This window comes from Brienomyrus brachyistius, chromosome 13, assembly GCF_023856365.1.
Source record: "Brienomyrus brachyistius isolate T26 chromosome 13, BBRACH_0.4, whole genome shotgun sequence".
In the NCBI taxonomy this organism is placed as follows: Eukaryota; Metazoa; Chordata; class Actinopteri; order Osteoglossiformes; family Mormyridae; genus Brienomyrus; species Brienomyrus brachyistius.
Genome location: NC_064545.1, coordinates 17,670,319 through 17,694,841, shown reverse-complemented (window position 1 = coordinate 17,694,841; position 24,523 = coordinate 17,670,319). Strand labels below are relative to the sequence as shown.

General features: G+C 50.3%; 1 long non-coding RNA gene across 1 annotated transcript; it reads left to right on the top strand.

Moving 5' to 3' along the window:
- Positions 1 to 2,578: 2,578 nt before the first annotated feature.
- LOC125705932 (uncharacterized) lies at positions 2,579 to 13,183 on the top strand. The gene is made up of 5 exons (XR_007381779.1): positions 2,579 to 3,965; positions 4,132 to 8,601; positions 8,794 to 8,881; positions 9,186 to 9,400; positions 10,067 to 13,183. It is a non-coding gene; the product is annotated as an uncharacterized LOC125705932 (long non-coding RNA).
- Positions 13,184 to 24,523: the final 11,340 nt, after the last annotated feature.

Sequence of the window (24,523 nt, the reverse complement as noted above, 5' to 3'; positions counted from 1 at the left end):
TACGCTACTATGATAAAGTCAATACTGTAATTATATGGTCACACCACTCTCCCAAGTCTTGAAGAAGAGCCTCCAGCACAGGAAGAGCAGTGTAAAGATGCAAACAGACCCGACATGGACACAGTGCTTTCTGTGGCTGCACTTTGAGTGCTACCATGCTGTACAGGACCTGGGGGCTGTGACCTTGGTCCTTTACTGGCTTCACGTCTCCTGCCACCCCATGGACAAGGATGCTAAGACCAGACCAATCAAAGCAGACATCGCGAAAGACTGACTCACGGGGACAATTACAAGGAGGACAAGTGAAACTTCTCTGAAAAAATGATCATAGACTAGAGACACGGCTTCATACATCAACCGGACAGTGTAATGAAGCAGTGACTCCGAAAGGCAACTACCTTGAGGGAAATATCACCCCCCCCCTCTGCAGTGCAGGATCCCAGGACGCCTCGGACACCACAGAAGCGGCTGACGCCTCTGACAAGTGGAGTCGCAGACTGTCACATTACAACTTCAATCTGGTATTACTCACATAGCCTACGTCTTATCAGTTTATTATTACGTTTTCACCAACTCATTGGTATTTCCCAAAAGCATTTCAAGCTAGATGCTTCCCTAAGCTGCTCGGCAGCATTTCCTGGACCATGATAAGAATTTGCAAGTGTCTGGTCAGAGATGATCTATGGCATGGCTTCAGAGGGCGAGCAGACTGCGTCTCCTCACACTTACGCACCTCGTTACGCACCTTCTGTTACCTGTCCTGGATGTAACCTAGAACCAGACAGCAAAGAGGGTTTTTGCACCAGTTTTTCCATTTCCCAAAGATCCCCACTCTTCCCCCGTTTTGTTGCGCAAAGTTCTCTCAGAGTTCATAAAAGCTCAAGGCGCAACACACTTCTGCTTCTAGATCAGTGTATCCCAATCCGGTCCTTGGGGAGCTATAGTCCATCCATGTTTTTGCTCTCTTCTAGCTTCCTGCAAGACAGTCCATATTTTTGCTCCAGTACAAGGAGCTGGGAGGGAGGAAATAAGGATGGAAACTCTGTTCTAGATCATCTGTGCTATTTTCAAGGAATATAGCAACATGACTGAACTGCAGCCTCTAACCATTATCATAAACCCTTAAGAGTGGTAGTTCAGAGTATGGAGGGTGGCGCAACACGCTAAGTAACCTTCTCTGTGATCGAGGCGGTCCCTGGTTCAAGCCTCGGCAGAGACAGGTGCTGCGTATGTGGGAATCCTTTATTTGGCAAGATAGGGAAAAAAACATATATATGAAAATCAACACATTCAAGCTGGGGTGGCAAGTGGCACTGCAGGCTAAGCCTCTCTATCTGTGATCAGAAAGTTGGCTGGTTCAAGCCCAGACTTGGTAGAAGAGATAGGTGGTACCTGTGTGTGAACCCTTTATTTGGCAAGATAGGGGAAAAAAACATATATACGAAAAACAGAGCTTACAAGCAGAGGTGGAAAGTGGTGCAGCAGGCTAAGCCTCTGTATCTGTGATCAGAAGGTTGCTGGTTCAAGGCCAGCATTGGCAGAAGAGATACATGGTACATATGTGCTAATCCTTTATTTGGCAAGATAGGGAAAATAAAAGAGATGTATACGAAAAAGAGCATGCAAGTAGGAATGGTGAGTGGCGCTGCAGGCTAAACCTCTGTATCTGTGATCAGAAGGTTGCTGGTTCGAATCCAGCCTCACCAGAGTAGCTACAGAGCTAGAGTAGCCGCAGAGGTGGAGGAGGGGCCACAGAGAGACAAGACAGGTGGGAGTGTGAATTACAAAACAAAAAAAAAAATTTTCTCAAAAAAAGGGTGGTGAGTGGCTAATCTCTGCACTTGTGATCAGGTCAGTGTGCTCAAGCCTGCCCTCAGCGGAATAGTTACAGGGCAGGCCCTTGACCACACTGACTGATCCTGCTCTCTCTCTCTCACACACACACACTCTCTCTCTCACACTCACACACTCTCTCTCTCTCTCTTACACTGCAGGGTCAGCCAGTGCATCCAAGGACCCATCTTGTAACCATCCTGCTGAGGGCGGGCTTGAACCACCAACCTCAACTTCCCAATCACAAGCGCAGCGACTTAGCCCACTGAGCCACTCACCAGTCCCATTTGGAGCTCATATTTTCGTAATTTTGACTCTCAAACACGTACGGGGACAATAAAAGATGCTACTCTGCCGAAACTCGAACCAGGGACCTCCTGCATCGCAAGCACAGCCTCTGTGTGTCGTGCCACCCTCCAACCACAAATCTACAAGCCCTTAAGGCTTCATCATAATGATCTGCTGGGTAACGCGACGGAAATATAAGATACTACACTGCCAAGGCTAGAACCGGGGACCTCCTTGATCACAGGCACAGGCACTCAGCACCACCATCCATGCTTTGACTAACCACCGTTAAGGGTTCATGATGATGATCTGCCGGGTGACGCGACACACAAACAGTTACTGCCCTGCCCGAGGTTTGAACTGGGGACCTCTTCCATTGCAAGCACGGTCATTCAGCTCGTCACGCCACCATCCAATCTACGACCAACCAACCCTTAAGGGTTCATGATAATGATGTGCCGGGTGACATGACGGCAATAGAAGACACTACTCTGCCGAGCCCAGGGTAGGGCAGTATCTGTTTGTGCATCACGTCACTCGGCAGATCATCATGATGAACCCTTTAGAGGGGTTGGTCGATGGACGAATTGATGGTGGCGCGATGCGCTGAGTTACCGTTCCTGCAGTCAGGAGGTCCTCAGTTCAAGGCTCGGCAGAGTAAGATCTGTATTTGTGTCACGTCTAACGGCCGATCATCATCATGAACCCTTAAGAGTGGTCAGTCGATGGTGGCGTGATGTGCTTAGTGACCGTCCCTGTGATCAAGGAGGTCCCCGGTTGGAGTTGCAGGCAGGGCAGTACCTGCTTGTGTGTCATGTCTCTCAGCAGATCATCATCATGAACCTTTAAGGGTGGTCAGTTGATGGATGGTGGTGTGATGTGCTGAGTGACCGTGCCTGTGATCAGGAGGTCCCCGGTTCAAGCCTCGGGTAGGGCAGTGTCTTTTTTTGTGTCATGCACTCGGCAGATCATCATCATGAACCCTTAAGGGTGGTCAGTTCATAGATGGATGGTGGCGCGACGCGCTGAGTGACTGTGTCTGTGGTTGAGGAGGTCCCTGGTTCGAGCCTCAGCAGAGCAGCATTTTTTTACTGCCGTCGCATCCCCTGGCAAATCATATTCTTGAAGCCTTAAGGGCGGTCAGTCAGAGGATGGAGGGTGGTGCGGCACAATGAGTGACTGTGCCTGCAATGGAGAAGGTCACTGGTGCGAGCCTCACAGAGACAGGTGATACATGTGTGAGAATCTTTTATTTGGCAAGATAGGGAAAAAAAACATATATACGAAAAACAGAGCTTGCAAGCAGAGGTGGCAAGTGGCGCTGCAGGCTAAGCCTCTGTATCTGTGATCAGAAGGTTGCTGGTTCAAGCCCAGCATTGGCGGAAGAGATGGGTGGTACATGTGTGTGAATCCTTTATTTGGCAAGATAGGGAAAAAAAAACATATATACGAAAATGAGTACATACAAGCAGAAGTGGCGAGTGGCGCTGAAGGCTAAGCCTCTGTATCTGTGATCAGAAGGTTGCTGGTTCAAGCCCAGCATTGGCGGAAGAGATGGGTGGTACATGTGCGTGAATCCTTTATTTGGCAAGCTAGGGAAAATAAAAGACATATATACGAAAAACAGCATACAAGTAGGGATGGTGAGTGGCGCTGCAGACTCAGCCTCTGTATTTGTGATCAGAAGGTTGCTGGTTCAAGCCCAGCATTGGCGGAAGAAATGTGTGTGAATCCTTTATTTGGCAAGATAGGGAAAATAAAAGACATATATACGAAAAACAGAGCTTGCAAGCAGAGGTGGCGAGTGGCGCTGCAGGCTAAGCCTCTGTATCTGTGATCAGAAGGTTGCTGGTTCAAGCCCAGCCTTGGTGGAAGAGATAGGTGGTACCTGTGTGTGAATCCTTTATTTGGCAAGATAGGGAAAAAAAAACATATATACGAAAATGAGTACATACAAGCAGAAGTGGCGAGTGGCGCTGCAGGCTAAGCCTCTGTATCTGTGATCGGAAGGTTGCTGGTTCAAGCCCAGCATTGGCGGAAGAGATGGGTGGTACATGTGTGTGAATCCTTTATTTGGCAAGCTAGGGAAAATAAAAGACATATATACGAAAAACAGCATACAAGTAGGGATGGTGAGTGGCGCTGCAGACTAAGCCTCTGTATTTGTGATCAGAAGGTTGCTGGTTCAAGCCCAGCATTGGCGGAAGGGATGTGTGTAAATCCTTTATTTGGCAAGATAGGGAAAATAAAAGACATATATACGAAAAACAGCATACAAGTAGGGATGGTGAGTGGCGCTGCAGACTAAGCCTCTGTATCTGTGATCAGAAGGTTGCTGGTTCAAGCCCAGCATTGGTGGAAGAGATGGGTGGTACATGTGTGTGAATCCTTTATTTGGCAAGATAGGGAAAATAAAAGACATATATACGAAAAACAGCATACAAGTAGGGATGGTGAGTGGCGCTGCAGACTAAGCCTCTGGACATCTGTGATCAGAAGGTTGCTGGTTCGAATCCAGCCTCAGCAGAGTAGCCACAGAGAAAGAGGTTCTCAGAGGTGGAGGAAGGGCCACAGAGAGACAGGTGGGAGTGTGAATCGCAAAAAAAAAAAAAACTTTTTATTTTTTTCTCAAAAAAAGGGTGGTGAGTGGCTAATCTCTGTGATCAGGTCAGTGTCCTCAAGCCTGCCCTCAGCGGAATAGTTACATGGCAGGCCCTTGAACACACTGACTGATCCTGCTCTCTCTCTCTCTCTCTCTCTCTCACTCACATACTCTTTCTCACTCTCTCTCACACACACACACACACACAGGGTCAGCCAATGCAACCAAGGACCCATCTTGTAACCAACCTACTGAGGGCGGGCTTGAACCATCAACCTCAACTTTCCAATCACAAGCGCAGCGACTTAGCCCACTGAGCCACTCACCAGTCCCATTCGGAGCTCATCTTTTCGTAATTTTGACTCTCAAACACGTACGGGTCAGAGCAGATTCGGTTTACGCATCTGTGGCGATTTCTGAACAACTTTTTACCCGGATCTGGTTCACACTCAACTTGCTATGTGGCCCCTCAGAATTGGGACACCTGCCTTTACTCACACATGAACTTTAATGACATCCCATTCTTAATACATAGGCTTTAATATGGAGTTGGCCCACCATTTGAAGATATAACAGCTTCAACTCTTCTGGGAAGACTGTTCACAAGGTTTAGGAGTGTGTTTATGGGAATTTTTGACCATTCTTCCAGGAGAGCATTAGTGAGGTCAGGCACTGATGTTGGACGAGAAGGCCTGGCTCGGGGTCTCTGCACTGATTCATCCCAAAGGTCTTCTGTCGGATTGAGGTCAGGGCTCTGTGCAGGCCAGTCAAGTTCCTCCACACCAGACTCGCTCATCCATGTCCATAAACAGACGGCACCTGTCTCCAAATTCCATTAAAAAAAAAACGCGCTTGATGCTGCGTTCAGTGCAAATGTAATGACAAAAACATTACAGATACTTCTCCGCCTGAGGCTTGAACCAGCGACCTCCTCGATCGCAGGCACGCCACAGCAGAGTAGTATCCTGTATTGTGAGCGTCACGCGCGTCACCTTCCACAGCATTGCTACAGCAGGCTCCGTACGAGCACCTCAGACGTCGGCTTTTGTGTAAAATCAACTCTGACTAGGAGAGGACGATCAAAACTTCGGGAGAACTTGACAAGACACTGCGCAACCCAGGCCGAGGAGTTCTGCAGGCGTTAGTCAATGCCAGAAGACCCTGTAACTATGACCTGGCCCTACCCATCACGCCTGAGGGTCGTGAGACAACTGCAAGGGGTTAGCAAAAGCCAGGAACCAAGAAGCAGAGCAGCAAAGACCCCCTGTGGGTGGGATTAAGCGCCGGAGCAACCCAGTCACTCAGAGAAAGTGAGCTAAACTGACTGTTGACTGATAGCACACATCAGCCACTAAGAGATTCAGAGCCTCGTTTCTCACACTAAATAAAAGTGTGGTGTTTTATCAGAGCTGTGTAGTAAAGCACAAGCAGTCAAAGGCAGTGGAGAAGCAGCAAGTGCTGGGGGGGGAGGTCTCTGTATCCCAGTGATGCTCACTGCGTCTTCACAGGATAAATTCTGAGCGTCCAGGTGTAGGGGGGAGCGTCCTCGCTGGCATTCCTCGTGCGTCACCCGAGAGCAATGAGATCCTGGTGTGCTTTCGAGGAAAAAGCACCCCCTGGGCTGAAAGCCATAGCAAAAATGTGCCCTCACGGTCCGAGCGGAACCGACAGCGCATTCCGACCGGCACGCGTGTCGATGGAGAATCAGACTGTTAAACAGGAAGCAAATTGTGTAATACATCCGAATATCAAAACACAAACCTGCAGGCTGGCTGAGTCAACAATGCGCTTGTGGCTGGAGGCTGTCTGGGGCAGAATATGAGTCACATAACATGTGAATATAAAGACACAATGTGCAGGTTCTCAGACTGCAAACTCACATTTCAGTCTGACCTGAAGCACTTCAGACACTCGTCAATATTCAGGCGACGCTGTCGGGACTGGGGGGGGGGTCGGAGTCCATCCCTGAGGTTGCCCCCCTGAGGGAGTGGGGGGAGTTGGTGGATCAGCAGTCCCAGGGTCTTCTGAAGCCTCTCCCCCAGCTCAGAGGGGTGGTGAGGAGGGAGGGGAGAGCTGTGGGCATAATGAATCCGAGGTTACTGTGTGCAGCTCAAAGCCCTGCTGATTCCATTCATTAGCTGCTATCTGGAGTCCATTAAGGCACCAAGAAGAGCAGGGCAGGGTGTGACCGGATGTGTTGCGTTTTGGTTGCTTTCGTAGGACTCGCTTTACGTTATTCATACTAACAATGTGCACTTTGATTCCAAAGCAACCTTACGCAGCAGAATGTTCGCGTACCTTAACGGAAGCTGCTCCCCCAGGTGAACCCTGATCTCTTCTCCAGCTCGCAAACCGCTCCGCCCCCTGATGGTGAGTGGCACCCCGGGTCCGCCCCACTGCATTGTTGAAGCCAAAGCTGGAGACCTATCAGTCATAGCAGACATTCTGCAGGCCCACGCCTGGCCTGCCATAGGACCTGCGCCTCCGTCGCTTTTCCTGTCGATTTGCCGCCCTGCGCTGCAAGTGATCCATTTTAATAGCACCCTGCCGCATGTTCTGGGTACTGAGGCGCAGCACTGCCTCCCACACATGCTGAAACAAGAGTGGGGCTGACATCTGACCCCCCCCCACCACCACCATCACCACCCCAAGAGCCCTTGGTGCAGAGCTAGCGGATACAGACCCACCGCAGTACCTGTCTTGCCCACCAGTGGGCGGCGTAGAGCTTTGAGTGTGGAGGAGGACGTGCCAAGGTGCAGCCGAGAGAGAGCGCTCATGAAGCCAGACACAACAGTGCACAGAGGAGTCCTCGACATGCATGCATATGAAGTCGCCACCTATCCATGCAGCTCACATCACTGTGAATTAGGGTGCTCTTCCTACACTGACTCTCTCATTTTCCGGTTCCAACCAATGCAATCCCCGCACTGCAAGCAAAAAATCTATGCAAAACAGAGGTTAGTATTCAAATCAAAGCTAACATCTTCACAGTTACACCTCCATCGTCTGCATCCAACTGGAACTTTTTCAAACCAGAAAGAAACACACCAATGCCCCGTCTACTAAAAGGCTTTTTTATTTCCCATCATGCGAAGCGGCGTGCAATCTGCGCCGCGCCCAGTGCGAGAGGACGGGATACTGCCATCCTGCTTCCATCTGTGGCTGGACACTCGAGTACTGAGGCCTGATGGCTCAGACTGTGTGTTTCCAGCAAAATGAACCCGCAGATAAGCAACACCTTCCCCTGCTCTCAAACACATGACAGATTAATGGGGTACTCTGCGCGCGCGCGTGCGTGTGTGTGTGTGTGTGTGTGTACGTCCCGAGGATGCGTGTGCGTGTGGCTCAGCGTGGGCGTATGTCCCATTGTCTGAGAAATCATGTTTTACTGTTTATTTCATTATTTAACATGTAGGGTGTCTGCATGCGTGGGAGTGTGTGTGTCTCTGTGTTCGTCCCGCCAGATACACGGGTGCATGTGTGTGTGCGTGGGCACTGTGTGTCTAAGTGGGGGTGTGGCTGCAGGTATTGCAGACCCCTTCAGGGACCAGAACAAAGGAATCTCACTCAATAATGTGGGGTTAAGTTTACATTGACTTACATCGGGGTACAAATCAAGGCCTTTTATTTTGCAATAAACACAAACTAATAACTAACATAAAAATAACCTTTGCTCAATAGTGTGCAGTCCTTCCGAACCTATAATTAAAGTGTCATGCTCATTCAGGAAATGCTGAGAAGAATCTCGGCGTGTGAAGGCCACCTCAGAAGCAAGCTACTTTCAGGAAGCGTAATTAAAGCTGGACCTTCTTATTTCCACTCCTTCGTTAGTGAAACACATCGCCGATTTGCAGCCCCGCTGGTGGAACAACAAAGGGGTAAGAAGACGAAATATATTCGCATCGGCTCGTCGCTCATGATGATCAGAGTTGTCTTTGTTCCTGTCAGCTGCCCCCCCCCCCCCCCCGCCCCCCACCCAGACGCCAGGCTCGGTTTCATACTAATCCTTTGTCTGAGTGTACGCACGCGCCCTCTGCTCACTCTCCGACGCTTCCATGTGGTTCCAGCAGCTGCTGAGCGGGATCACCAGCCAGGACCTGGGGGTTTCTGGGACCATCCTTCTCTTCTGCCTGATTGGGCGCCTGCATGCAGTAGGAAGTATGCAAAATTAAAACACCTTGTTTTTGCTCCATGTCCGTTCTTAGAAATAAATAATAAAAGGTAATGCCGGTCTCCAGCTGAACTGTCTGACTGGGAAACAAGGTGTTTAATGCATGTGGACAGTTGACGATGGGCCATTTTCCCTATTAAACGCAGTTTTCCTGCAGAAAACACCATTAAATTGGCTCATAAAGCAAAGTTAGATGGGGCAGAAAAGTCATACAGCCCCGTGTTGTTATATCAACACAATACAGCAGGTTATGATGTCAACAGGGCAGATGCTGTTGTACCTTTAAACTAGGGCTGAACAACTAGGACTGCTTCGGCGAGCCTCTCCAGCCAGCCCAGTGACAGGGAGGACACACCCATCAGGCGCGGGGCCAGGATGCACGTGCCCCCTACTGGGGGGGGGGAGCGGGGGACACTGGATCAGAGCACGGCGCCTGACACAGTGCCAACCTGATGGCTTCACTGGAGGCCACGTGCAGTATGCTTTCCAGAGCTGTGCATCACAAAGTACGTCTCATATATAACCTCTTACACACCACATACAGAGCTGATATAGACCTCATACAGACCTCTTATACACCATATACGGAGCCCAAAAAGACCTCTTATACACCTCATACTGACCTCTTACACATCACATACAGACCCCTTACACACCACATACAGAGCTGATATAGACCTCATACACATCTCTTATACACCATATACAGAGCCCAAAAAGACCTCTTATACACCTCATACAGACCTCTTATACATCACATGCAGACTTCCTACAGACCTCTTACACACCGCATACAGAGCTGATATAGACCTCATACAGACCTCTTATACATCACATGCAGACCTCATACAGACCTCTTACACATCACATACATACCTCTTACACACTACATACAGAGCTGATATAGACCTCATACAGACCTCTTACACATCACATACATACCTCTTACACACTACATACAGAGCTGATATAGACCTCATACAGACCACTTATACACCATATGAAAATGAAAAGCATAGAGTTTAAAAAATGTGTAAAAAAATTAAAGCCAGACATTTTTAGCAAGATCATCCAGATAAAAATATTATTCCTCAAATTAAACAAAGAAACAAATAAAAGCGTGAGCTCAGCATGCCACCCTGCCCCTCACGCCCGGGTACCTGTGTTTCCAGGCTCATATCCTCCCTGTGCTGGACAAGCAGAATGGACCCATCTTCAGCTCAGACACTGCGAAGTCAGGCCAACCCTTACACAAAAAGAAGAAATTAAATGGCACGTCTAATTATTATTCAGTTAAATAATAATAAGCAATTAATATTAATGGTTAAAATAATTCCCGAAAGCCCCTGCACCGTGAAAAGGAAGAGAGAGGACAGAAAGGTTTATAACATTACGGGGTAATCAAGTAGCATATGATTCACATCGGGATATTGTTAAGACGCAGCGCAGTGTCGTGGGCGGCCACTAGAGGTCACCGGGTCGGACAGCCCCCCCGCCACCTCAGCATATCCCGTTGCTGAAATCGGAAGCGTGTCGAATCGGCTGTTTTCTTTTGAACCGGTGACCCAAGGCTCAAACTGCAAGCAGGTGCATCAGGTCAAATGTCTGCAGCAGGCGATGGGCCGCCCGAGCTCACTGTTATTCTGGGATTAGCGTTCCAAAGGCCATCGCAGGCCGTCGCAGGCCGTAAGGGCACGGCAGCCATTTCGCCTGACACCCCCGCTTTCAGCCCAGACAGTGTGGTGTGGGCGATCGTCTAGAGTGTCGGATTATTATGTACAATTATAATATCTGAAAGCGGATATGGCACGAGAGTGTGCTGCTCGCCGCAGGCAGGAAGAGGACATCAGACTCACGGAAACAATAAGAGAGGCAGCAGGGCCAGTGTCACCTGAAGAGTGTCCACTAGTGCTGTGGTGGACTTAAGGGTTTCTTGGTTCTAGGGGAAAATTGGACTGGACCCCTCCTCAAGTGCATCTGCACTATGTGGCCAAAAGTATGTGACAACAGACTGTCCAGTATGTCAATGTGAGGGCGAGGGTATTAATATTAAGCCGGTCAGCCCATTGTCACTGTAACAGCCTCTGCTCTTCTGGGAAGGTTTTCCATTAGATGTTGAAATATAGCTGGATTTATTGCCTTTCAGGTTTGGTGTTGATGTTAGGCGATCAGGTCACTTACTGTGGGCTTGCGTGTCCAACCGTTTTGCAGCTGAACTTGCTTCCAGACATTATGACCTTCACAGTCACTTTACTCACGCTTAACTAGGGCAACTCTAGCGGAAAGTTGGCGTTACAGGGCAACCAAACCAACTGACCAGTAAAGGTGTCCAAAAACTAGTTGAGATCTGCAGCATCAGAGATGGAAACCCATAAATGTCACACTAGTTCTGAATGTGACACCCAGTGAGGCACCGGTGACCTGCTGGCTTCTGATCCATCTCCTGAACTGACCCATCTACTGTCAAAGTGTTAAGTAGCTCAGTTCATGATGAAATGGCACTGGGTTAGAGTAGACACTGGAAAACTATAGTGGCTGCGCTGTCAATCCACATCTTATTACGATCTTTATTTGATCTCCCTGTGTTGAACCAGGATTGACCTCATATAGCAGTCATATGATGGCATTTACTCTTGGGGGGGGGGAGAGGGAGGGTGTGGAAGATGCAACCCCTGAGACAGAGTGGAAGGAAGAAACAGCAACTTTACTGAGGGACACGACTGTATCGGGTTTTAGTGCAAGTCGGGTGATGGAGGGGCTCACAGCGGGGACCAGACTCCAGCGTCACTATGAGTAACCGGTGAAGTGAGTGAAGTGAAGTGTCACCTGACGTCACCTGGCCCAGAAACAGCCCAGGATCTCACACCCTGTTCTTTCCTTCAGTAAGTCCAACTTGGGAAACTGCTGCTGTAACCCTGAAGAGGAAAACGCCAGACTGTCTGAGCACACACCTTGGCAAACCGCAAACTGCTTCAGAGAGAAATGCTAGCTGAGAGGATACCTACGATGTGGGCAGCAGGGGCTCGAACCGGCCTTGTCCGTCAGGAGCGGGGACACCGTTGGGCCAGGTGGGGGGGGGGGGGGTCCCTGCAGATCGGCGGCAGGCAGGGTGGGGACCGGCCATCATCTGGCCATCAGCATACCTGCCGTTTGAAGTCATACAGCCCCACCCCCTACAGACCCGCCACAACACTATCAAATTTAAACCCCCAGGGCATGGAGCATGCCGACCAAGGCGTGAAGTCACCCCGGGATCACGTTAAATGCAGCATGATGCATGCAGGTACGCAGCGATGCTCAGCTCCTCGCTCGGCCCCTACTGCTCAGCTGTTGAACTGCCAAGGGCTCTGACTGACCGCACTGAGATCCCAGTGATCCCCTAACCCTAATCATTTAAACACAAAAGGGCATCACACTACAAGCTCCTGTACTTGCTAGCATCGCCTATTAACAGGCCCCGCCCCCTACAGAGACCTCCTGCCCCCCAGCTCTGGAGGTTCCAGCGTACAGGCTTGCTTATCGACCGTCCCACACATTAAGGTCAAATTACCTTGCTGTCCTGCCCCCCTCGTTAAAAGCTCTGTATCCATAGAGGTAAGAGCTGTGAAAATGCACAATGAGTCGGTGACAGGGATCCACCGGTGATGACCTCATCATCCTCTATGTGACGAACCCCCAGTACGACACCAAATAGAGCCACCCAGAGAAGCTAGAGGAGGAAGTTATCTTGTGGTGCAGGGAGAACTTACCTGCAGCTCAACATCAAAAAGACAAAAGAGTTGGTGGTGGACTTCCAGCGTGACGAAGAGCCCCTCAGACCAGTGACCATACAGGGGGAGGAAGAGAAGGTGTTGCAGACCTGCAAGGACCTGGGGCTCCACCTGAAGAGCAGACAGGGCAGGACGGACAAGACAGCGGTGCTGAACAACATCATGGACAATTCTGCCCATCCCCTCCAGGGGGCGTTATCTTGGAGCACCATTAGCCAATGGCTCATTCTACTATGATGTGCTAAGAAGCTCTACTGAGGATCCTCCCAGCCTGCTGTCACCAGGCACTACAAACCCGCCTTTGGATATGTCACTCGCCACCCCTGGCCATAACTACACACTGCATACCTATGCATGATGGTGCACAATGCACACATTCTTATTTTATTAATTTTACGTGATCTTGTTTTGCACTACGCATAATATCTTTGCACTATGGATCCGTGCATTTGTACATATTCCTTTACTGCTATATGCAAATGAACTTTCCCCTGTAATAAATAACTGATATTATCCATCCATCCATCCATCTATAAAATGACAGAAGGCACGAGGCGCACGGCATTCTGGGAAATTTCAGCATTTCCTGCACACACTTCTACACCGTTTACCTGCCTGTACGATTTTGAGGGTGTATGCAGTGCTAGAAACACTCACCCTGAGCAAATGAAAAAAGCCAGCGTGCGACATGGACGGCAGCGGTGAGTTGTGGTACACCTCTGCGCACCGTGGCCCGCTGGGCAGGGGAGCCGTGCTGGATGGAATCCCTGGCTAGCACTTATCTACTGGGCCTTAAAACATTTATGCCCCTGTTCATTTATTCATCCGTGTGTTTATTTGGCTACCCGGAAGCCTGACCCAGTTTCCCAGAGTTCCTCTCTGCTGGGGACCCAGTCTAACGACTTTGGGGCTGACTTCAGCAGGTCTGCCCTGGCGGCAAGGGGAGTCCATCAGGATTCCCCGCCCCGCTCCTCGTGTGTTTTAGTGGGCGAAGGACAGAGCTATATGTCACGCAGCCTTCAGGATGCTGCCCGCTGGGCGGGTGGGTGTTTGGGTGGGGTGTAGCAGGGCTGGAGTAATGTGGGACAGAAGGTTTAATAAGAATAACTGGAGACACAGTTAAAACAAACAGTAAATGGAGAGGCCAATGGGCAGCTGGGGCAGATGGATGGAAAGAGCCTGTGTGGGGAGGCGGCAGGGTTGTGGGGGACTGAGTGGGTCACGGTTGGCATGCGGGGGGGAGGGGAGTTCGACTCACGATAGCTGCAGGTCCGAATGCTGGGAGCTCTGTAAAATCACGAGATTACTGCTTATCAAGGATCCATCAGCTGAAATCCTGCCTTAGTATTAAATGATCAAGCGATCAATAGATCAGTCAATCAATCACTTCATTTAAAAGTTAGATACCAAAGCGAAAGACTGGAAACATGCATTTATGTTACTGTGTACGTGGAGAGGGTACAAATACTCAGCGCAACTACACACACGTTTTCACACGCAACTCAGGGTTTTCCAAACCCTTTCATCTAATGCAGGGACAGAGTAAGCCTGGACAGAGTAAGCCTGTACAGAGTAAGCCTGGACAGTGTAAGCCTGGACAGAGTAAGCCTGGACAGTGTAAGCCTGGACAGAGTAAGCCTGTACAGAGTAAGCCTGGACAGAGTAAGCCTGTACAGAGTAAGCCTGGACAGTGTAAGCCTGTACAGAGTAAGCCTGGACAGTGTAAGCCTGTACAGAGTAAGCCTGGACAGTGTAAGTCTGTACAGAGTAAGTCTGGACAGTGTAAGCCTGGACAGAGTAAGCCTGGACAGTGTAAGCCTGGACAGAGTAAGCCTGGACAGTGTAAGTCTGGACAGAGTAAGCCTGGACAGAGTAAGCCTGTACAGGGTAAGCCTGGACAGAGTAAGCCTGGACAGTGTAAGCCTGGACAGAGTAAGCCTGGACAGTGTAAGTCTGGACAGAGTAAGCCTGGACAGTGTAAGCCTGTACAGGGTAAGCCTGGACAGTGTAAGCCTGGACAGTGTAAGCCTGGACAGGGTAAGCCTGTACAGTGTAAGTCTGGACAGTGTAAGTCTGGACAGTGTAAGCCTGGACAGGGTAAGCCTGGACAGTGTAAGTCTGGACAGTGTAAGCCTGGACAGGGTAAGCCTGGACAGTGTAAGTCTGGACAGTGTAAGCCTGTACAGGGTAAGCCTGGACAGTGTAAGTCTGGACAGGGTAAGCCTGGACAGTGTAAGCCTGGACAGGGTAAGCCTGGACAGGGTAAGCCTGTGCAGAGTAAGCTTGGACAGAGTAAGCCTGGACAGTGTAAGTCTGTACAGAGTAAGTCTGGACAGTGTAAGTCTGGACAGAGTAAGCCTGGACAGTGTAAGCCTGGACAGAGTAAGCCTGGACAGAGTAAGCCTGTACAGGGTAAGCCTGGACAGGGTAAGCCTGGACAGTGTAAGCCTGGACAGAGTAAGCCTGGACAGTGTAAGCCTGGACAGGGTAAGCCTGGACAGTGTAAGTCTGGACAGTGTAAGCCTGGACAGGGTAAGCCTGGACAGTGTAAGTCTGGACAGTGTAAGCCTGTACAGGGTAAGCCTGGACAGTGTAAGTCTGGACAGTGTAAGCCTGGACAGGGTAAGCCTGGACAGTGTAAGTCTGGACAGTGTAAGCCTGGACAGGGTAAGCCTGTGCAGAGTAAGCTTGGACAGAGTAAGCCTGGACAGTGTAAGTCTGTACAGAGTAAGTCTGGACAGTGTAAGTCTGGACAGAGTAAGCCTGGACAGTGTAAGCCTGGACAGAGTAAGCCTGGACAGTGTAAGTCTGGACAGGGTAAGCCTGGACAGAGTAAGCCTGGACAGTGTAAGCCTGGACAGAGTAAGCCTGGACAGTGTAAGTCTGGACAGTGTAAGCCTGGACAGGGTAAGCCTGGACAGTGTAAGTCTGGACAGTGTAAGCCTGGACAGGGTAAGCCTGGACAGTGTAAGCCTGTACAGTGTAAGTCTGGACAGTGTAAGCCTGGACAGGGTAAGCCTGGACAGTGTAAGCCTGGACAGAGTAAGCCTGGACAGAGTAAGCCTGTACAGGGTAAGCCTGGACAGGGTAAGCCTGGACAGTGTAAGCCTGGACAGAGTAAGCCTGGACAGTGTAAGCCTGGACAGGGTAAGCCTGGACAGTGTAAGTCTGGACAGTGTAAGCCTGGACAGGGTAAGCCTGGACAGTGTAAGTCTGGACAGTGTAAGCCTGTACAGGGTAAGCCTGGACAGTGTAAGTCTGGACAGTGTAAGCCTGGACAGGGTAAGCCTGGACAGTGTAAGTCTGGACAGTGTAAGCCTGGACAGGGTAAGCCTGTGCAGAGTAAGCTTGGACAGAGTAAGCCTGGACAGTGTAAGTCTGTACAGAGTAAGTCTGGACAGTGTAAGTCTGGACAGAGTAAGCCTGGACAGTGTAAGCCTGGACAGAGTAAGCCTGGACAGTGTAAGTCTGGACAGGGTAAGCCTGGACAGAGTAAGCCTGGACAGTGTAAGCCTGGACAGAGTAAGCCTGGACAGTGTAAGTCTGGACAGTGTAAGCCTGGACAGGGTAAGCCTGGACAGTGTAAGTCTGGACAGTGTAAGCCTGGACAGGGTAAGCCTGGACAGTGTAAGCCTGTACAGTGTAAGTCTGGACAGTGTAAGCCTGGACAGGGTAAGCCTGGACAGTGTAAGCCTGGACAGTGTAAGCCTGTACAGGGTAAGCCTGGACAGTGTAAGTCTGGACAGTGTAAGCCTGGACAGGGTAAGTCTGGACAGGGTAAGCCTGTACAGTGTAAGTCTGGACAGTGTAAGTCTGGACAGTGTAAGCCTGGACAGGGTAAGCCTGTACAGTGTAAGCCTGGACAGTGTAAGCCTGTACAGGGTAAGCCTGGACAGTGTAGGTCTGGACCGTGTAAGCCTGGACAGGGTAAGCCTGGACAGTGTATGTCTGTACAGAGTAAGCCTGTACAGAGTAAGCCTGGACAGTGTAAGTCTGGACAGTGTAAGTCTGGACAGTGTAAGTCTGGACAGAGACATTGCAAATGAGGTAACAGCCACAACTTATTTACACACTATATGCCGAAAGACAGAGGAGAAATGAAGTGACGCCCCAATGGTGCCCTGTTCGTGCCCGTCACAGTCTAACTGTCTAGAGATCAGTGTTTTCCAATCCGGCCCTCGGGGACCCGCAGACAGTTCTTGTTTTTGCTCCCTCCAAGCTGCAAAAATGTGGACTGTCTGGCAGGGAGCTGGGTGGGTGCAGAAACACGGGCCGTCTGTGGGACCCCAAGGCCCCAGTTGGGAAATACTGGTCTACGGTGATCTTTGAGCCGCGCTGCTCCCCGGTCGGCCTGTGGATGAGAACAGCCCCCCCACCCCCTACTGTTGCAACAGCCCAGCCAATTTGCGGGGTCCGCCATTGCTGACCCCCTGGCAGTCTCTTGCCTCCACCAGATGGCCCCCTTTTGCTGTCATCGCACGCAGCCAATGGCATGCCAGCCCTTGAAATCTGAGCGCTGACAAAGGCACAGCCTTGAGTGACTCAGCATAGCTCCACTCGTCTGACCTCTGACCCCTGGGGGGCCTCCTCTCGGGTTCGCGCCACTCCTCAGTATCTGTGCTTGCAGAAAGGAAATTGGATAGGTTTACATTTATTTGTAGTGTCACTGCCTGCCACCCAGCAACCTAAGAGGACACTGTATGGGCAAAAAGGAATAAATGCCCCCCAGAGGCAAAATGACATATAATCTCAGGTTTGTGGTTTAAGGTCATTACTCGGGGATCATAGGTAAGCACACCCCTACAATCCCAGCATTGTATCCTGCCTCACTGCCACCTACTGGGTAGTGCCAGCAACAACAATGTCATGCAGATGTAACCCCGCTGGGGCGTGCAGAGGCTGCGAATCCGCCCTGCTTCCTGTTACCGAATATGGGTCAGGATGGGCGGCTGTACGCCACGCCTACGCCGGTACTGCCTGGTGTCCCTTAAGCCCTGGTTTAAGGTTTACATTTCCTACATGATGCTGTTGCTCATTACGCAGGAGGAACGTCTGCTTCGTTAGCTGGGCTTCCAGAAAGGCCAGACCGTGGCAGAACGAGGAGAATATCTCTCTTGTTAACCTTGGGATCGTACCACACTGAGCTTAAGATTCCCGCAACGACAATAACGTAAACAGCCATGAGGCCAAAGCACTTCTAACTGAGATCCAGAGTGGACCTTCGCAGAAAGGAGGACACATACTTGCCACCTATTTTTCCAGGAATTGTTAAAAAGAATCTGAGAAGTACCAGTGCCAATGGAGAGAAGAGCCAGTGTGAGATGAAAACAGGGAGGGCGGGCGTTCAGTCTGAAAGGTGCTTCACACGAACTATTGTTCCATCATTTCTCAGCGAGGTCATTTTAATAGGCTTTCCTACATTACAGTCCACAAAGTGAAACTGGAGGGGTGACTGGCAGGATCACATGATCACACAATACAGAATCTGCCATTTTGCCCTCGTTCACTCCCCAGAGTGCTCACACGGCGTAAGCCGTGGGCGTCAGACAGGGTCACAGCGGAGAGGTGCCACGTCGATGGCTGCATTTACCTGGCGTGGGTGGTACGAGGGGCCGGCAGGGGGTTGACGAGGACGAGGGCCGGGGAGACAGGCGGCGGGAACGGCGAGTCCCCCTCGGCTACTCAAACGTGGCGGCTATGTTTAGTGCAGCGCTGAAAACTCCCCCACGTTCCCGGGCCGGATTTTTGGCTGCTGATGGTACGCTTGAACAGCTTGGGATTTTTTTTTTCTCTTTCCGACATTTATGTAAGTCCTGTATAGCACAGGACGAGCAGATCAAAGGGAGCTGAATGGTACTCAGCGTTACCCCGGCAGCACGGAGAGAGGCACTGCCGCGTAATCGCCATCTCCTTATCCCAATTATCATATATGAGAGTCGGACAGAGCTCACCGTTTCACACATGCTGTACAATTAGGGAATCTCCACCAAAGAGATTTACGGCAGAAGGCTGCAAAAAGTACTACAGTGCCAACTGACCGGTGCACCGTTACGGCGCATTACATTCGACCATAAACATTGTGGTTAAATGTTATTAAGATAAATGAGGGATTTGGTGAAAAGCAAAGCGCGTTAACACCAACACACCATTATAAGATCCAGAGTCAAAGCAGGCAAAACACACACACACACACACACACACACACACAAAATAAAAACCATATAGCACCTTTAGACAATAAGGACTGGCAGTGGCTTCAGAGAGAACATACCCGCCTCTCTGCTCAAGAACGAGCATCTAGTTCAGCCAGAGCCTCATAAAAGGGAGATTTACATAAATATAGAGGCGTAAGACAGGGGAACAGAGCCCAGAACGACTGACACCCACACGCAGAACCGCACAGCACCACAGACCTGCCAAGAACAGCAGACACTTGGATGTATTGAAGAAATACTTATTATTTAAAGGACTTTTTGTCCAACACTTGTTTTAAAAGATGGCACTGGTCTTCCATGTAAAGCGGGGAACCGGACTGAACCGGTTTTCCACTGTTTGGAGAAGGTACTATCTTCTTCTGTTTCTGCCCATATTAATGACGGTAACAGATTCTGAAAGGATGAGAGCAGGTGGGGGTGTCATTGCAGGGCAGCCCTTTCAGACATACATATCTCACGCCCCCCCCCCTCCAACAATACCAACATCAGTGGGGCCCCAAGGAGTGAGCGGGGAACTCTAACCCGGGGGATGGGAAGCGTCTAACTTTCCGACGGGTGCCGACTCGAGCCAGAGACGAAGAGCAGCTTCAGAAACAGCAATCAAGACAGATGGATTTATGACTTCAGAGGGGCACATTTTAGATCTTTTTTTCTCAAAAAAGTGGGAGTTCTGTTGTCCCAGCACAGAGGGGAACACTCATTCTCCCCCACAAGGGGCAAAAACTAGTGAATTGAAATCTCCAAGGAAAGGGTTGAATGAAAAAAGGTGTATTTCTAGATGCCTTGATGTGCTCCCTGGGAATTTGTTTTCAGGACAAACACTTTCTGTAGGTAAATGATTGTTTTCTCACTGGCCCCCAGCCGGGCGGTTTTGAGAAAGTGGGGAGAAATGACACCTCATTTCTGTCTATACTGCATTCTGGGGTTAAATATCACGGCCCAGGATGCCTTGCGCCTCGTCCCGACCTTCTACTGTCGACGTGACTCCCTAAATATCAGCAGCCAGACTAGTACTTGTTTACTCTGCCCAGAGGTCACGACCCAGACCTCATCTGTCACGTTAACACGGTCGATACACGCCCAAGGGGGAGCGACCAATCAGGCGGAGAGTGGGCATGGCCGGGCCTTCCTAACACTGCCGGGAATCTCAGGCCTACAAACAGACTGGGATATGGAAGTATAACATCTTGTCACACACAAAAAAACGCACAAACGAGGAAAACTGTGAAAGACAGACAAAGCCAACCGGCTTCTCTGCTGCATTTCTCTTCCTCATCGCCTCTCCCTGGCTGCCCACCCAATCCCCTAAGCCTCTCATGGCCTGTCAGGGTGTCAGTCCAGGTGACCTTTGACCTCCAGCTGCTTATCATGAACTGAGGTCCAGTCAGTGGGAAAGTTGGGATCTTGTTGGTACAGACGGGGGCCAGGGGGGCTTTTTTGGGGGTGGGGGGGGGGCTTGGATATCTGATACCCAGTTCCTCTTAGAGTATCTCTGTTCTTTATATAAAGCAGAGGAGTCACAACATGGTGAACAATAGGCTGTGAGTCTCTACGAGAATGTTTACAGGGGGGTGATGGGGGGGGGGGGGGTAGCGAAGGGGTCACTAGGAGTGACCTATGTAAAGACAGACAGTCCCCTAAACAGCCTAACACTGCCCCCCCCCACCGCATGGCTCACTGAGACGTCCAGCACACGGCCTCGCCCCCGAATGCCGACAGGATCGGGGGAAGCAAAGAGCAGAGACTCAGACTCTGTGTGGGGTGACCAAAGCGGCGCCAGGCAGCACGAACCCAGGCTGCATCTCCTTCCATGTGGGAATGTGCATCCGATTTTCCGCTTCGACTATCCGCAGATTTTGAACTCCCAGGAGAATTTGAAAGGCGAGCTCTGTCTGAGAGCCGTATTTCTGCGCCTGGGGAAGATGCAGACCTGCATGAACGGGATGGTGAGGAAACACTGCTTACTACTAACCAAACTGCTTAATCGAGCCAACCACGCCCACTGTCCTCTGAAGCCTTCCCTCCTTGTCTTCTACTTTCCATATTTTTTCATTTCTGCACATTTAAACATGACTGTGAATCCCTCCTTTTACTGTCATTTCCTATCTGCGTGTCACACCGTGGCCCTGGGGGAGTGTAATCTCATGCCGCTGCATTCCTGTATATGGACGGTATGACAATACAGCCCAGTTAAATTGGCTTGACAGATGACAGGACAGACTGCATGCAGCACAGCAGGCAGCGCACATCTGCCGTAGATATCACCAGCCACTCATGCCAGCTCTGAAGGCCCCAGGCCACATATCCCAGACCACACCTGCCATACCATACCTTCTAGGCCACTTCAGCAAGCTCCACCTCCCAGGCCACTTCACCAAGCTCCACCTCCCAGGCCACATCACCGAGCTCCACCACCTAGGCCACTTCACCAAGCTCCACCTCCCAGGCCACATCACCGAGCTCCACCACCTAGGCCACTTCACCAAGCTCCACCTCCCAGGCCACATCACCGAGCTCCACCACCTAGGCCACTTCACCAAGCTCCACCTCCCAGGCCACATCACCGAGCTCCACCACCTAGGCCACTTCACCAAGCTCCACCTCCCAGGCCACTTCACCAAGCTCCACCTCCCAGGCCACATCACCGAGCTCCACCACCTAGGCCACTTCACCAAGCTCCACCTCCCAGGCCACATCACCGAGCTCCACCACCTAGGCCACTTCACCAAGCTCCACCTCCCAGGCCACATCACCGAGCTCCACCACCTAGGCCACTTCACCAAGCTCCACCTCCCAGGCCACATCACCAAGCTCCACCTCCCAGGCCACGTCACCAAGCTCCACCACCTAGGCCACTTCACCAAGCTCCAACTCCCAGGCCACACCTCCCAGGCCACATCACCAAGCTCCACCTCCCAGGCCACATCACCAAGCTCCAACTCCCAGGCCACACCTCCCAGGCCACATCACCAAGCTCCACCTTCCAGGCCACTTCACCAAGCTCCAACTCCCAGGCCACACCTCCCAGGCCACATCACCAAGCTCCACCTCCCAGGCCACAACACCAAGCTCCACCTCCCAGGCCACATCACCAAGCTCCACCACCCAGGCCACATCACCAAGCTCCACCTCCCAAGCTCACCACCAAGTTCCCCTTGAAGCTGAAAGCATCACTCTACTGATGGGTTGGCTGGAAGGACTTTACAATGTAATTCATGCTCCTGTTCAGTACAGCCTCTGTCTGCAGTAGCTCACTGCCAACCGGGATGCCTTTTCTCACTGACTGCTTTAGCTGGTGGTCCAATAAACCCCATGTCTTTCACATCAGATTATGTGGCCTTTCCATGTAATTCCTCATTGTGGGACGTGCTTGTGAATGGCAATAAACAATGCACACTTATGTCACACTTATGTCCTTGTTACTGCTGATGAGTAAAACTCGCATGGATGTGGAAAAAAGATACCCTCAATGGACCCCTTTTTGTCTTCAGAACGGCCTTAATTCTTCGTGGCATAGATTCAACAAGGCGTTTGAAGCATCCCTCAGAGACTCACGTCCATGTTGACAAGACAGCATCATGCAGTGGCTGCAGATTTGTCGGCTGCACCTTCTCTGCTATATTGGATTGAGAGCTGCTGACTGTGGAGGCCATTTCAGTACAGTGAACTCACTGTTCTGTTCAAGAAACCTGGCTAGATGACTGGGTCAGAGCATCTTCAAAACGCTGTTTTTTTGAGCAAAAATGCTTTGCTGATGACAGGAGGATGTTACCTGCCTGACTGCATTATGCCAGCTGTACAGGTTGGTGGAGGAGAGATAATGGTATGGGGTTGTTTTTCAGGCACTGGACTAGGCCCCTCAGTTCCAGTGAACAGAACACTTAATGCTTCAGTATATCAAGACATTTTGGACAATTGTATGCTTCCAGCTTTGTGGTAACAGTTTGTGGAAGGTCCTTTTCTGTTCCAGCAGGACTGTGCTCCAGTGCACATCAAGGTCTATAAACACATGGTTGGGTGAGTTTGGTGTGGAAGAACTTGACTGGCCCACAGAGATCCTGACCTCAACCCCATCAAACATATTTGGGATGAACTAGAATGGAGATTGTGAGCCAGGCCTTCATGTCCAACATCAGTGCCTGACCTCACAAATGCTCTTCTGGATGAATGGGCAGAAATTCCCACAGACACAGTCCACAATCTTGTGGAAAGCCCCCCCAGGAGAGTGGCAGCTGTTATAGCTACGGTGGGGGGGAGGACCAGCTCCATATTGATGCCCATGGACTTATAATGGGATGTCATAAACGTTCCTGTAGGTGTAATGGTCAGGTGTCGCAATAGTTTTGTCCATAAAGTGTGTTTATATGTATGTATGCCTATGTGTGTGTGTGTGTGTGTGTGTGTGTGTGCATGTGTGTGTGTATCAAAAGTGTCAAAATTGTTGAACAGCCAAATGTTTGGATATACCCACCCTTAGAAAGGTGTATCTGTACTAATAATAATGATAATTAATTATAAAGACATCAGAACTATAAAGTTCTGGACACAAAAGTATTAAACAAAATAATTGTTCGGGTCCAAGCTCTTTTAGTTGAGACTCAAAAGGTTGCAGGTTCAAATCCCTGGGTCAGCAGAGTGATCCCACCATTGGGCTCTTGAGCGAGGCCTTTAACCCTAAATGCTCCATGGTTGGCTGACCCTACTGGCTGACCTACTTTCACTTCTTTGCCAGTTACATGAGGTGGCCTTCTGGGATGCTTTTCCAGCTGTCCTCAAAGAGGTTCCACATATATGCTGAGCTCTCATTTGCGGCTTTTCCTTCAGTCTCTGGTCAAACTCCTTCAAAAACATTTCTACTGTGTTTAGGTCAGGTGACCAGATCATGTGATGCAACACTATCGGTTTCCCTTGTAGGTGGCTTGGTGTGTCCAAACCTTCAAATTGCACCATATATTATATATCCATATACCTATATATAATGTTGGCCTTCCTTGGGCCGCTTTTAGTAGGTACTGACCACTGGATACCAGGAAAACCCCAAAAGACCTGCAGTTTTGGAGATGCTCTGACCCAGTCGTCCAGCCATCACAGTTTGGCCCTTGTCAAAGTCACTCAGATCCTTACACTTGGCCATTTTTCCTGCTTCCAACACATCAACTTCAAGCAGTGACTGTTCAATTGCCTAATATATAACAACACCCTTGACAGATGCCATTGTAATGAAATAATGAATGTTATTCACTTCACGTCAGTGACTGTAATGTTATGGCAGATAGGTTTAGATCACTGCAGGTGGACTTCTTTGGATAGCGGTGAGGGCTTCGGCCTACTCAGCCAAGGTTCTGAGGAGATTGGGAGGGGTTTAAGGAGACCGTGTCCTCAGATAGCATTTTGCAACAGGTGACGGCAGGGGGCAGGCTGTCAGCCGGTAGACTCGCACCTAATGTTCAAACTAAAACTTATCCTGCACAGAAATGTTGGGCTTCATGAGGAGGACGTAGGCCCAAAATTCGCTGGGTTTCTCCGCCGCTGCAGGCGCTCAGGAACTGCTTCATAAAGACGCTAAGATTCACTGCGTATATATTTCCACATTTCCAGCATCGGCAGGACTATTAGACAAAGCTTTTCAACAATGTGGTTACTG